This window comes from Dipodomys merriami, unplaced genomic scaffold, assembly GCF_024711535.1.
Source record: "Dipodomys merriami isolate MVZ:Mamm:240054 unplaced genomic scaffold, mDipMer1.0.p SCAF_101, whole genome shotgun sequence".
NCBI lineage: Eukaryota > Metazoa > Chordata > Mammalia > Rodentia > Heteromyidae > Dipodomys > Dipodomys merriami.
Window position 1 is genome coordinate 2,426,070 of NW_027202283.1, and position 14,001 is coordinate 2,440,070.

The window sequence follows — 14,001 nt, forward strand, 5'->3', positions numbered from 1 at the left end:
GGGGGAAGAGAGAGGTGGAAAGGAACATCTATTGAAATCTTCCCCAAAGGAGCCATGAAACAGTGAAGGTGAAAACAAAAATTATGGCTGGTCTCATACTTGGCATTGCTGAAAAAAGAACAACAAATACACACACACACACACACACACACACAAATCAAGAACAGTGACTGTAGACTCATCCATGCAGCACCTGCAATTTGCCAACTGATCACTCACCTGAGCACAGTCAATCTCTCTCTCTCTCTCTCTCTCTCTCTCTCTCTCTCTCTCTCTCTCTGTCTCTCTCTGTCTCTCTCTGTCTCTCTGTCTCTCTGTCTCTCTCTCTCTCTCTCTCTCTCTCTCTCTCTCTCTCTCTCTCTCTCTCTCTCTCTCTGTCTCTCTGTCTGTCTCTCTTTCATGCACGCACACACACACAGACTCAGAGTAGTGCCCCTCCTGAGTTTGTTGGTTCTTCATCTGGGACAATCTACAAGCTGGAGCACGGGAGTTCCCTTGTCAGAACCAGGGGCTCGACCCAAGGAAGCACTGCTCTAATAATGCTGAAACACCTGCCTCTCCCTTTCTCCAGGACCAGACACTTTCCCTTGGGAATAACCAGCCTTGACTCCCCATTCACCAAAACCCTAGGTCAGGACTCTGGGTGAAGGAGTCCTGAGACAGGTGGCTCTTCTGAGCCTGGACTGAAAACAAGCAGGAAGTCATGGTGCCCTCAGAGAAGTGTCTGACCCGGGGTGGGGGCAGTGTTGGGGAAATGGGTGAGGTCCTAAAGGCTACATACATGGATGAACTTCCTACTCCAGCCTAGATGCTTCTGGGTGACTTGGTGGATTCTTGGGGAGGATGAGGAAACCAGATGGGCCTGGAGCACCAGCAGATGGTGGCAGAGCTGGGAAATGTGATCACCCTGTGAGTGCTGTTGACAGCTGGAGTGAGGGGGACCAGCAGGGTGTATCTGTGTTGGAGGGGCATGTTCTTCCCAGACATTCACCTTCTATTTGATCCCTAGTGCCCTCATCTCCCTAGTGGGCTCTTCTGGGACCCTCCTCAGGGGAAAGGGTGACCGAGCACAAAAGACAAGGGCTCACACAAAAGGAGGGGTTATCTTCTGCATCTAACACCACCCCACCACCAGAAAAAAGGAAAACTCCCAAGAAGGCAGGTGTGGAGGTGCTGCTCCCCACCTCTGACTAAAGCCACCGAGTTCCCCCAGGGAGAGAAAGGGTGAAGATGCATGGCTCTGTGGCTCCCCCTGCTCTAGGCCAGCGGCTCACCCATCCCTGCATCTGCCTTTTTCCTGGGACACTGGCCACTAGGGATGGGGGTGGGATTCCCGGATCAACATCCACTCCCCCAATCCCCACTCCTGGGGTGCATTTGTGGCAGTCAGGGCTGGCCTGCCTGGTGCTGGGGAGGTGTGTTTGGGACACAAGAGGGGAAGCAGGAGTCACGGGTCTGGGTCTGGGTCCGTGGGGGGTGTGGGGTAGGGGGAGGTCATGAGGTGCAGACCCGAGGGGCTTCCACTGGGGACCAGGACCGGGTCAGGGCCGCAAGGAGGCCAGGGATGCACCATCTCTGGATGACTCCAAGAGGCACCATGGGTCCAAGCTGGCAGCAACCTGTTTCAAACAAGGTGCCACGGGGAGGGCAGGAGAAGGGGCCGGGGCAAGGGTGGGCAGGTGGCAGGGCTGAGCTCGCCCCCTCCACAGCTGAGCTCCTGGTGCATTGGCCTTGGACTCAGGGCCTACCTGGCCTCTGAGCCTCCCTGTGGCTGAGAGGGATGTGCCTGCTGTGCTGGTTTTGTGTCCTCTGTGCTCCTGGCCCAGACCTGTGCTCATACAGCAGCGGAGGCCAGTCATGGATGCTGACACCCCTGGTGCATGTGCCTGCTCTTCTCTGCTCGCTCTCTGCCCCCACTTTTCATGCAGGCTGCCCAGCCCCTGCTGCACAAGTATGCCAGCTCCCATGTGCCCCTGGCTGCAGCAACTATGTGCCCTTTCAGCCACACCCTGTCCTCCGCTCAGTCACACTCCCTCCCCACCTTGGCCATGTCCCCGCCCCTGGCTTTGTGCTGCCCTGACTCTGCCCTAAGACTACCACGCCATGGCAGAAGCAGCCTCACCTCAGCTCAGGGCTTCCCCCCAACCCCAGCAGCTGCCTGGGGGAATTGAAGATCCCCTCAGCCCAATCACTTGGGGAGACTCTTCTCCATCCACACCACACACCAAGCAGGTGCAAGATAATGCTCCGAGTTTGTGTGTGTATGTGTGTGTGTGTGTGTGTGTGTGTGTGTGTGTGTGTGTGTGTGTGTGTGTGTTGTGTGATTGTCCTCTCAAGGACTCAGAACATTGAATCTTTTGGGATGACAGCACACAGCACACTTAAAAAAAAAAGCACTAAGAACTCTGTGTAATGGATTTAGCACAATGTGCCTTTTGAAGGACTCAGCACATAGCAACTTTTGGGATCCTCATGGTAATTTAATTACCAATAAGATTAGACATGCCATTTTGACATCACTAAACTTAAATATCATAATATTATGGCATTATATGTCATAGTGACATTAGAGACATATGTGAATTCCTATTATGTGATTTCATTCTATTACAAGCTAACAATATTGCTGGATATCAGAAATCTATTGTGAACTCAAAGCCATTGTGACATGAAAATTCCTTTGTGACATCACAGTGCCATTGTGATATCATTAGCCTGTTCTGAAATCACAAACCTGTCCTGTCCATTGTGACCTCATCACCAATGTGACATCACAAATCCATGGTGATATCACATTGCTATTGTGACATTACAATCACCTTGATACCTCCCAAACCCATTATGACATCTTTCGCACCTTTGAAAAAACACATGGCCTTTGTGACATCACAGTCCCTCTGTGTATCCGTATCCTCATTGTGAAATACCAATTGAGATCAGATATGCCATTGTAATATCACAACGCATTTACAATATAATCATTGGTGTGACATCACATTGTCATTTTGACAATATCAGGTCATTGTGACATCACAAATCTGCAATGACATCATACCACTATGACACCACATTGTCATTGTGACAACATATATACATTATGAAGGCCTATTATGTGATTTTGTTGTATTTCAAATGTGAGTTCATATCAAAAACACATTTTGACTTCATAACCATAGTGACATGACAATACCTTTGTGATATAACATTGCCATTGTGATATCTCTAAACAACTGTGACAACTCAAACATGTTCTGTCCTTGTAAGTTTTGTGACATGTTGCCACTGTGTTAGGCCCATTGAGAGCTCAATCTATTTTCGATCTCATATTATTTCAGGTATGACATTAAATATTAGAAATATACTGTGATATTATGAATATTGTGACATCACACTGCTAGATGTAATGACCATTGTGTCACATTGTCACATCACAAATCTGTTCTGACTTCATCACATTTGTGCCAACAAATGACTTTGGAATCCTCACAATCCCATTCTAAACTCATATACTCATTATGAGTTAATGAAAATTGAGGTCTGGAATGCCATTGTCACATCACCAAACTACTGTGACATCACAAAACTATTTTGAACTCATCACTATTATGGCATCACCAACTAATTGTGACATAACAACACTCTTATGACATTATAATTTGACATCATATTGCAGTTGTGATATTACTGAACCCTCATGCTTTCACAAACCTATTATGATCTCATCACATCTTAGAAAATTATGGTCTTTGAGACATCAAGCTCCTTCTGTGAACTTGTATCATTGTGAACTTGTAGCAATTGAAAATAGAAATAAGATGTGATATTGCAAACTAGTTTTGACATCACTAACCCATTTTTATATCATTAACACTTTGACAACCAGAACCTGTTAAGAACCCTAGCACTTTTGACAAAAAACATGGCCTTTGTTTCATCACAGTTCATTTGTATATGTCATTGTGACTTCATTCTCATATCCTCACTATAAACTAATGGCAATTAAGATCTGACATGCCATTGTGACATCATAAACCCTTTGTGACATCATCACCAGTGTGACATCAGACTGACATTATGACACCATCAGCTCATTGTGACATCACCAAGCTACAGTGACATCATAGCATTATGACATTGCATTGACATTTTGCTGTCATAGACACATTGTGAATGTATATCTTGTGATTTCATTCTATTTCAAATGTGGCATATCAGTTGATATCAGAAACACATTGTGACCTCATAACCATTGTAAGATAATAAACCCTGTGTGACATCATAACCAGTGTGACATTATAGTGTTGTTATGACATCTTTAGCTTATGGTGACATCACAAAATGATAATGACAGTATAGCATTTGCCATTGTCATTGTGACATCATTGTCACATTATGAATGCCAAATCTGTGATTTCATTGTATTTGAAATGTGGCATGTGGGTTAATATCAGAAACTCATTGTGATGTCATAACCATTGTCACATCAAAATCCCTTTTTGACATCCATTTGGCAATGTGACATCACACTCGCAATGTGATGCTAGTAAGGCACCGTGATATCACAATGGTCATGAACTCACAATGGATTTCTGGTATCAACCAACATGCCACATTAGAAATAGAATCAAATAACATAATAGGCAAACACAACGTGTCTATGACATTAGAATGACAATGTGATGCTACAATGCTATGATGTCATTGTAGTTTTACATGTCAAAATGAGCTGATGGTGTCATAATAGCAACATGATGTCACAATTATGATTATGTCAGAAAGGATTTGTTATGTTTCAATGGTATATCTGATGTCAGTTTTCATTAGTTCCTCATGAGGATATGTATAGAAAAAGGTTCTGTGATGTCACAGAGGCCATGTGTGTTTTCAAAGGTGGTAAGAAGTCATAATAAGTTTGGGATGGCCCAATGTGATCCATAATGTCACAATGGAAATGAGATATCCCATTGGGTTTTTCATGTCACAGTGGTGATGAGGTCACAATGATTTTGTGATGTCACAGTTTGTTTGTAATATCAGAATGATATATCAAATTTCAATGACTCATAATTCAATATGAGGATACCAGGTGATAGAAGAAGCTCCATAGTATGAGGTCATACTATGTGAAAACCCAATGGGACAGTGATTTCACAATGACAATGTGATATCTCACCATACTGTTATAAGAATGTTTTGACATCACAATTGGTGATGCAATACTGATGAGGAGGTTGCAATAGATTTGAGATGTCCCAAGGGGTTGGTGATGGCACAATGGCATGTGGGATCTCAATTGTCATTAACACACCATGAGTATATGAGTTTGGGAAGGGATTCTGATGTCAGCAAAGCATATGTAGTCAAAAAGGTGAAGAACTAACAGGTCTGAGATGTCACAAAGTGATGTAATGGTTATGATGTCCAGTGGTGTGATATCATGATGTTACACAGGATTTTAGATATCTCATGTCATATCTGAAATACGAGGTCAAACACAGATTTTCAACTCACAAAGGACCTAAGATATCACAATGGCATGTCACAAAATTATGAGAACAGGAGAGGTATTTGATGTCACATTGGGTTAGTGATATAACAAAGGCAATGTGCTGTGACAAAGAGATTTAGATGTCACAAAGGTTATGAGTTCACAATGGTTTCCTGATATCAATGCAGATGGCACATTTCAGATAGAATGAAATCAAAGATAGGCATTCAAAATGGGTCTATGACATGAAAATGACAATGTGATGTCAAGGCAGCAATGATGATAGTATATGTACTCATTACCTTGCTCATGTAACTGTAATCTTCTGTACACTGTATTTACAATAAAAAAACTCACAGAAGAAAAAAAAGAAAAATATGGCATGGTGTCATTGGGGTTTGCTGATGTCACAATAAATGGTGGTGTCATGATGACAATGTGATTTCACAGTCATAATTATTGCACAAAGTATTTGTGATGATAAAATGCTATGTGTGATAACAATTTTCATTAGTTCACTATGAAGATATGAGTACATAAAGGGTCTGTGATGCCACAGAGGTCATGTGTTGTTTTTTGTTTTTCATGTTTTTTTGTGTGTGTGTGAAAATACCGTACAGAGGGGTTACAATTACATGGGCAAGATAATGAGTACATTTCTTATCAAACATTGTAGTCTCCTCCTTTGTTTACCCTTCCCATCCCTTCCCTTCCTCCACCTGCCCCCCACCCAATCCTCCCCGCTCCCCCTCTCCCCTCCCAATGAAAGTTGTAAAGTTCGTTTTCGACATAACAACTTGTACATCTCAAGAGTTCACAATAGCTTTGTGATGTCACAATGTGATTGTGAAGGCACAACAGCAATGTGATGTCACAATGGTTTTGTGATGTCACAGTGGTGATAAGGTCACAATGAGTTTGTGATGTCATTATGAGTTTGTAATATCACAATGACATGTCCAATTTCAATTTCTACTAGTTCACAATGAGGAAACAATTTCAAAGAAAGAAAAGCTCCAAAGACCATGAGTTTTTAGTCATAACGTTTGTGATATGCTGCCATTAGGATATTTTAGGCCTTTAGTAAGCTTATAATCTGTTTTCAAACTCATAGTATTTCAGGTATGACATATGATATCAGAAATTGACTCTGACATGAACATTGTGACATCACATTGATAGACATCAATAACATGGTGTCACATTGTGAACTCACAAATTTGTTAGGGCTTCATCACATTTGTGCCAATGACATGACTTTTTAGACAACACAGTCCCTTTGTGAACTCATATTTTCATTGCGAATTAATGACATTTGAGACCCGGCATGCCATTGTGACGTTTCCAACCAATTGTGACAGCACAAACCTATTATAGTAGAAACACATTGTGATCTAATAGCCATTGTGGTAGCACAATCCCTGCATGACTCCATATTTCGATAGTGATATCACTAACCCAATGTGAAATTCCAATCCTCTCATACCCAATCCAGGTATGAAATGTGATACCCGAATCCAATGTGACATCTTGATTATGGTGACATCACACTGATAGATGTTATGAGCATTTTGTCATATTCTGACAACACACACCTGTTAGGACTTCATCACTTTTGTGACAACGCATGCCTTTGGAGACATCACAGTTCCTTTGTGAGCTCATATACTCATTGTGGTTTAATGACAATTGAGATCACATGTGTCATTTTGATATCACCAACCCATTGTGACATTGTGACACACCTCTTGTAAACTCATCACCAATGTTGCATCACCAATTGTGATATCAAAACATTACGAAGTCATCATATTGCAACATGACATTGCCATTGTGATGTCACTGTTCCACTGTGTTTTCAAAAACCTACTGTGTCTTCACAGCATTTTAGAAAATTCATAGCCTTTAATACTTCAGTCTTCTTCTGTGAACTCATATCCTCATTGTGAAATAGTAGCAACTGAAATTCGACATGTGATTATGAGATGTGACTTCACAAAATTATTTGATTTCATCACCAATGTGACATCACAAACCCATTGTGAGCTTTCATTGCCATTTGACAATCACTATCACATTGTGACATCCCAAACCTATTAGGACCTCTTAGCATCTTTGAAAAAACACATGGCCTTTGTGATATCACAGTCCCTTTGTGTAACTATAACCTCATTGTGAACTGACAATTGATATCAAACATGCCATTGTAACATCACAAACCCTTTGTGACATAATATTGTCATTATCGCATCATCAACTACTTTTGACATCACAAATCTACAATGACAAGATAGCATTATGAGATCACACTACCATTGTGATGTTATAATAAGATTATGAATGCCTGTTTTTAATCTTTTTTTTCGGTCCTGGGGCTTGAACTCTGGGCTTGGGTGCTGTCCCTGTTCTTCAGTTCAAGGTGAGCACGCCATCGCTTGAGCCACAGAGCCACTTCTGGTTTTCTAGTGGTTTTCATTGGAGATAACAGTCTCATAGACTTTCCTGCCTGAGCTGGCTTTGAACTGCGATCCTCAGATCTCAGCCTCCTGAGTAGCTAGGTTTATAGGCACCGGCGCCCGGCTTTTTCATTCTATTTCAAATTTGACATGTGTGTTGATATCAGAAACATAATGTGACCTCATAACCACTGTAACATCATAAATCAGCAGTGACATCAAATTGTCATTATGACACCATCAGCTCATTGTGACATCACTAAAAAACAATGGCATCATAGCATTATAAATCACAGTGACATTGTTATGACTTAACAGTGTGAAGGCCTATTCTGTGAATTCACTCTGTTTCAGAAACCCATTTGACCATATAACCAATGTGATATCACAATCCTTTGTGACATCACATTGCCATTGTGATATTATTAACCTGCTGTGCCTTCACAACCAGTCCTGTCCTTGTAAGTTTTGTGACATGCTGCCATTGTCATATAGTAGGGCCTTTGTGAGCTCATAATCTGTTTTCAATCTCATATTTCTGGTATGACATGTGATATCAGAAATCCCTTATGACATCATACTGCCAGATGTCATGACCATTGTGTCACATTGTGACATCACAAAGCTGTTAGAACGGCATCACATTTGTGACAAAACATGCCTTTGGAGACATTACAGTCCCTTTTTGAACTCATATATTCATTATCAATTAATGACATTTGAGATATCCCATGCCACTCTGACATCATGAACCTATTGTGACATCACAAACTTATTGTGACCTCATCACGAGAATGGTATCAACAACTAATTGGGGTATCAAAGCATTATTTTGAGATGATATTGTGGTATTGGCATTGTTATTTCACTGTCCCATTGTGCTTTTACAAACCTATTATGGCCACATCACATCTTAAAAAATTCACGGCCTTTGAGACTTCAAGTTCTTTTCTGTGAACTCGCATACTTATTACCTCTAAGGCAAGGAGACAAACCATTGAGTTACATTTAATATAATAATCCAATTTACACTAGAAAGGAGACTGTGATTACCTTATCCTGGACTGGATAACCAGGTCCAAGATCAGCCTTGACCACCAAACCTCAGACCTCCAATGGCAGCCCCGCCCTATCTTAATTGGTCTGCAAACCACCAGCCAAAAAATTATGATCTCCAAAGCTCCAAACCTCAATGGGCAAGGCTTTTAACTTTTCCATTACTCCCTCCTTCACTACAGACCTGTCATTCCTTTCTGGTCTTTCTCTTTTTCCCTTCCACCATTTCCTTCTTCTCTTCAGGCCTCTCCAGTCTCCACAGGCCTACACTACTCTTCCCTAATGACCACTTTTCTGCTTCCCTCTTCTCAGGTTTTTCCCTTCCTGCTGTGTTACCACTTTCTTCCATCCAGGTAGCTCTCATTTTTATATCCCCTTCCAATGCTCTGAAAATGCAACTTATATATAGGTTGTACCTCTCCTCACTCCAACGGGTCTTCTGCCTGTTTTCAACCATCACTTCCCAAACTGCCCAATGTTCAATCACTTCTTGACAGCTCACCAAGTGAGGCTTGACACCTTCACCTTTGATGGCATTCCTCACACTCTCCGGTGGGCCAGACCAAGAATTTACAAAGATTAATGGCTCCCACAGATAATTCTGGCTCCACTGGTTATTACAGTATCCTCATAGTGACATAGAAGAAATTGAAATTGTATATGTCGTTGTTATATTACAAACTTGATGACAGGCTCTTCAGTAAATGGTGCTGGCTAAATTGGTTAACTACTTGTAGAAAACTAAAGCTAGATCCTTATATATCACCCTGCTCCAGATGGATCAAAGTCCTCGTAGTCAAACAGACATTCTAAAAACTTTACAGGATGGAATAGGAGAAACCCTAGGTCTCTTGGCACAGACCGAAATTTTCTTAATAGAGACCCAGAAACACAACACATAAAAGAAAGGTTGGACAAATGGGATTGCATGAAATTGCAGAGCTTCTGCATGGCAAAGGACATAGCTAGCAAGATCAATAGAAAGCCCACGGATTGGGAGATCTTCACTAGCCATACAACAGACAAGGGTCTCATATCAAAAATATAACTGGAACTCAAAAAATTAAATTCCCCAACAACAAATTTTCAAAGAAACAAATGCCCAATAAATAAGTGGGCTAAAGACTTACAGAGAAATTTCTCTGAAGAGGAAAGAAGGATTGCCATTAGACACATGAAGATATGCTCAACTTCTCTAGCCATAAAAGTAATGCAAATCAAAACCACATTGAGATACCACCTCACCCCAGTTAGAATGGCTATAATCAAGAACTTTAATAACAACAGATGCTGGAGCAGATGTGGACAGAAGGGAACCTTACTGCATTGTTGGTGGGAGTGTAAACTTGTTCAACCACTTTGGAAAGTAGTAAAGAGGTTCCTCAAAAGACTCCACATAGAGCTCCCTTATGATGCAGGAATCCCACTTTTGGGCATTTTCCCAAATGTTCACAAACAAGACCACACTAAAGCTACCAGCATGACTATGTTTATTGCAGCCTTATTTACCCTAGCTAAGATATGGAACCAACCCAGATGCCCCTCAGTAGATGAATGGATGAAGAAAATGTGGTATATATACACAATGGAATTCTATGCCTCCATCAAAAAGAATGACATTTCCCCATTTGTTAGGGAATGGAAAGTCTTGGAAAAAATTATATTAAGTGAAGTAAGCCAGGCCCAATGAAACTTAGGTCCCATGATTTCCCTTATTTGCAATAACTAGTATATGTCTGAGTCAAGCAGAAAAGGTCAGATAAGTTGATGTTAGGGAAATGAACCCTAAGATATGTATTCAAATGTTTTTTTTTTCTTTCATGTGATTGTTTCTAACACATTTATAAGATTATTTCTTTGTTGCTTTGTATGTCCCTCCCCATGGTATAACCTCTGCTTTCACTGTATTTGATGTTGTTATAATTTGTGGAGGGGAAGGGAAAAACAAATCGTTTAAATAGGTATTCAGGTGGACCTATTGCAACAATGAGATGAATAAATCGTTATGTCGAAAACGAACTTTACAACTTTGGTGGGGTGGGAGCGCTGGTTGGGGGGGCGTGGGAAGGGTGGGATGGGAAGGGGAAACAAAGGAGGATGCTACAATTCTTGAAAAGAAATGTACTCATTATCTTGGACAAGCAGAAATGATCAGATAAGTTTATGTTGGGCGAAATGAACCAAAGATAAGGACTCAAATGTTTTTTCTCTTGGTAGTGTTTTTTTTATGATATTTATAAGATGATTTCTTTGTTGCTTTGTATGTCCCTCCCCCATGACATAACCCTTGTTTTCACTGTATTTGATGTTGTTATAATTTGTGGAGGGGAAGGGAAAAACAAGTTGTTTAAATAGGGATACAGGTGGTCCCATGCAACAATCAGATATACAACAAGTTATGTCGGAAAATGAACTTTAGAACTTTGGTGCCTGGGTTGCTTTGCGGGGAAGATGGGAAGGAATGGTAAGGGGAAACAAAGGAGGGGGAAACAATGTTTGATAAGAAATGTAATCATTACTTTGCTCATGTAATTTTAACCCCTCTATATGTATTTTCACAATAAAAAAATCATGAAATAATAAAGTAAAATCCATGTCAATTTTTTTTGGTGGTCGTGGGGCTTGAACTATGGGCCTGGTTGCAGATTTCAATGAGTTCTTCAGCTCATCTATACCACTGTACCATTTGACCCACAGTGCCATTTCTAGTTTTCAAGTGGGATATTGGAGATAAGAGTCTCACAGACTTTTCTGCTGAGGCTGGCTTTGAACCACTATCTCAATCTCAGACTCCTGAGTAATTAGGATTATAGGCATGAGCAACCAAAGCCCAGATCCAAGTCAATATTTAAAAAGCAAGCTTATTGAAACTTCTGGTTTTTCCAATAAGCAATCTTACTTTTTAGCATTAGTTTATAACTATGAGTTATTTTTAGATGTAACTGTGAACTTTTTAATAGAATCAAATATAATTTTTACTATTACTCAGTATCTCACAAAATCCACTGTAATTGACTTACCCCAAAGTCAGTTATTACATACTATATTACTCATGATTATTACAGTCTATATTACATATAGTGTGAAGCGAAAATAGGTTGGATTATTTAATATAAATTAGTAGATGCTATTTTACCATTATAAATTCACATCTGTAATTTTAAAAGAAGGAAAGAAGGTTTTAGAGTTAAAATCAATTATAAATGTGTAGTGTGTCCCAATTAAAGCAAAAATTCTGAGTTCATACAAACAAAATTATTTTCTTTCCACTAAAGACTTTGAAGTATTACTACATGAAATAGTGAGGCAATAAGAGGAAGAATTCTAATCATGTCAATGTCTCTGTTATTCTACTACCCCCTCCACTAACAAGACCTATCCGGTCCCAGATGTCACAAAACTTCAAGTGTCTCCCTTAAAAACTCTATTTCAAAAAGTTCTAAATCACTTATTTTTTTGGTACTTTCTGTTATATGAAACAAAATATAGACACAAAACAATTGAAATAAAATGCACACATATGTTGAAGTCACCACAGCTGGAAAAACAACCAACAAATTAGAATGCCCTCAGGAACAAAAACATGTTGTGCCCAGTTATTTTTAAGCACAAAAACCTCAAATACATGTTACCCTTGACTAGAACCATAAAGATAACTGTGTCTCAGAAATACAGTTGTGTTCATTTGTAATTAAATTCATCTAGATGAACCTAATATAGCAAATCCCTTGAATGGATCAAACTGTTTAAAAGAAATCTGACTGTAAGTGGAGTGAGATCTGAATATATTTAAGAGAATAAAATAACAAAAATCATGACATCTTAAAAAATTCAGAAATGCAATGAATAAGTCTAATAGTATCCATATTGAAACCTACATCCTACTGATTTAACAAGAACAAAATAGGCAAATAGTAGAATCTGAGCAGTGTACCTGAGTGTACATAATTTTAAACTACTCCAAATTACACTTTGCAGCAGACAGAATGTGGGTTATTTAAAGGAAATAAATGACATTAAAAATCTCATGAAAAGGGCTGGTATGGTGGCTCAGTGGTAGAGTGCTTGCCTTGCATGCATGAGGCCCTGGTTTCGATTCCTCAGCACCACATAAGCAAAAATAAAGAAGCCGGAAGTGGTGCTGTGGCCCAAGTGGTAGAGCACTAGCCTTGACCTGAAGAGCTGAGAGACAGTGCTCAGGCTCAGAGTTCAGGCCCCACGACCTGAAAACAACTACTCTCATGAAAAGAGAGTAGTTGTTTCTGGAAAATAATAGTTTAATAAAGGGTGGTCAAAAAATCTTTCTACTACTGACAAAATTGCATACATATTTAGTTAGATCCAAAAAAGACCCAAGATATTCATGCTCATTTGAAACTTTGGCAAAGTAGCAGGATACAACTGTAACATTATTATGGATGTTGGCTCTGGCATGGAATTAATTTTCTCTTTGATCTGACAAATGAATATATGAAAAAACAGAACTTCAACTAAATATCAAGACCTAACTAAACATATAACCAGAAAAGTCATCATGCAAGCAGTATTGCAACTGGGATAAAAGAAAATATCAATCATACTGATTCTGTACTTATTGTAAATGTTGACTTTTTCATAAATTATTTCTTTTGCTTGCATTTTAAAAACATTGCGTTAAGTGTATATCTTGGTAACTAATTTTGGATTCCTCCTTCAATATAGTTCTGAGTATAATGTCTCACATCAATTCCTAACCCATGAAATGATGTTGATTACAAAATAAATAGTAATCACCACTGTTTATAATACACAAAATGTCATAAGCATGACACCAATAAGCATTGGTTAACATTTTGGTATCATGGTCTCATGACTGATGAGGCCTATCTGCATGAGCATAATTGTACCTAGATTCCTCAGCCTAAATTTAACAACTGTTAAAAAATGTTTATATCTTTATCTGTTGCCCATCAGAGTTTAAACCTGAATATAAAGCCTAAGGAAAATGACAAGGTAAGAATT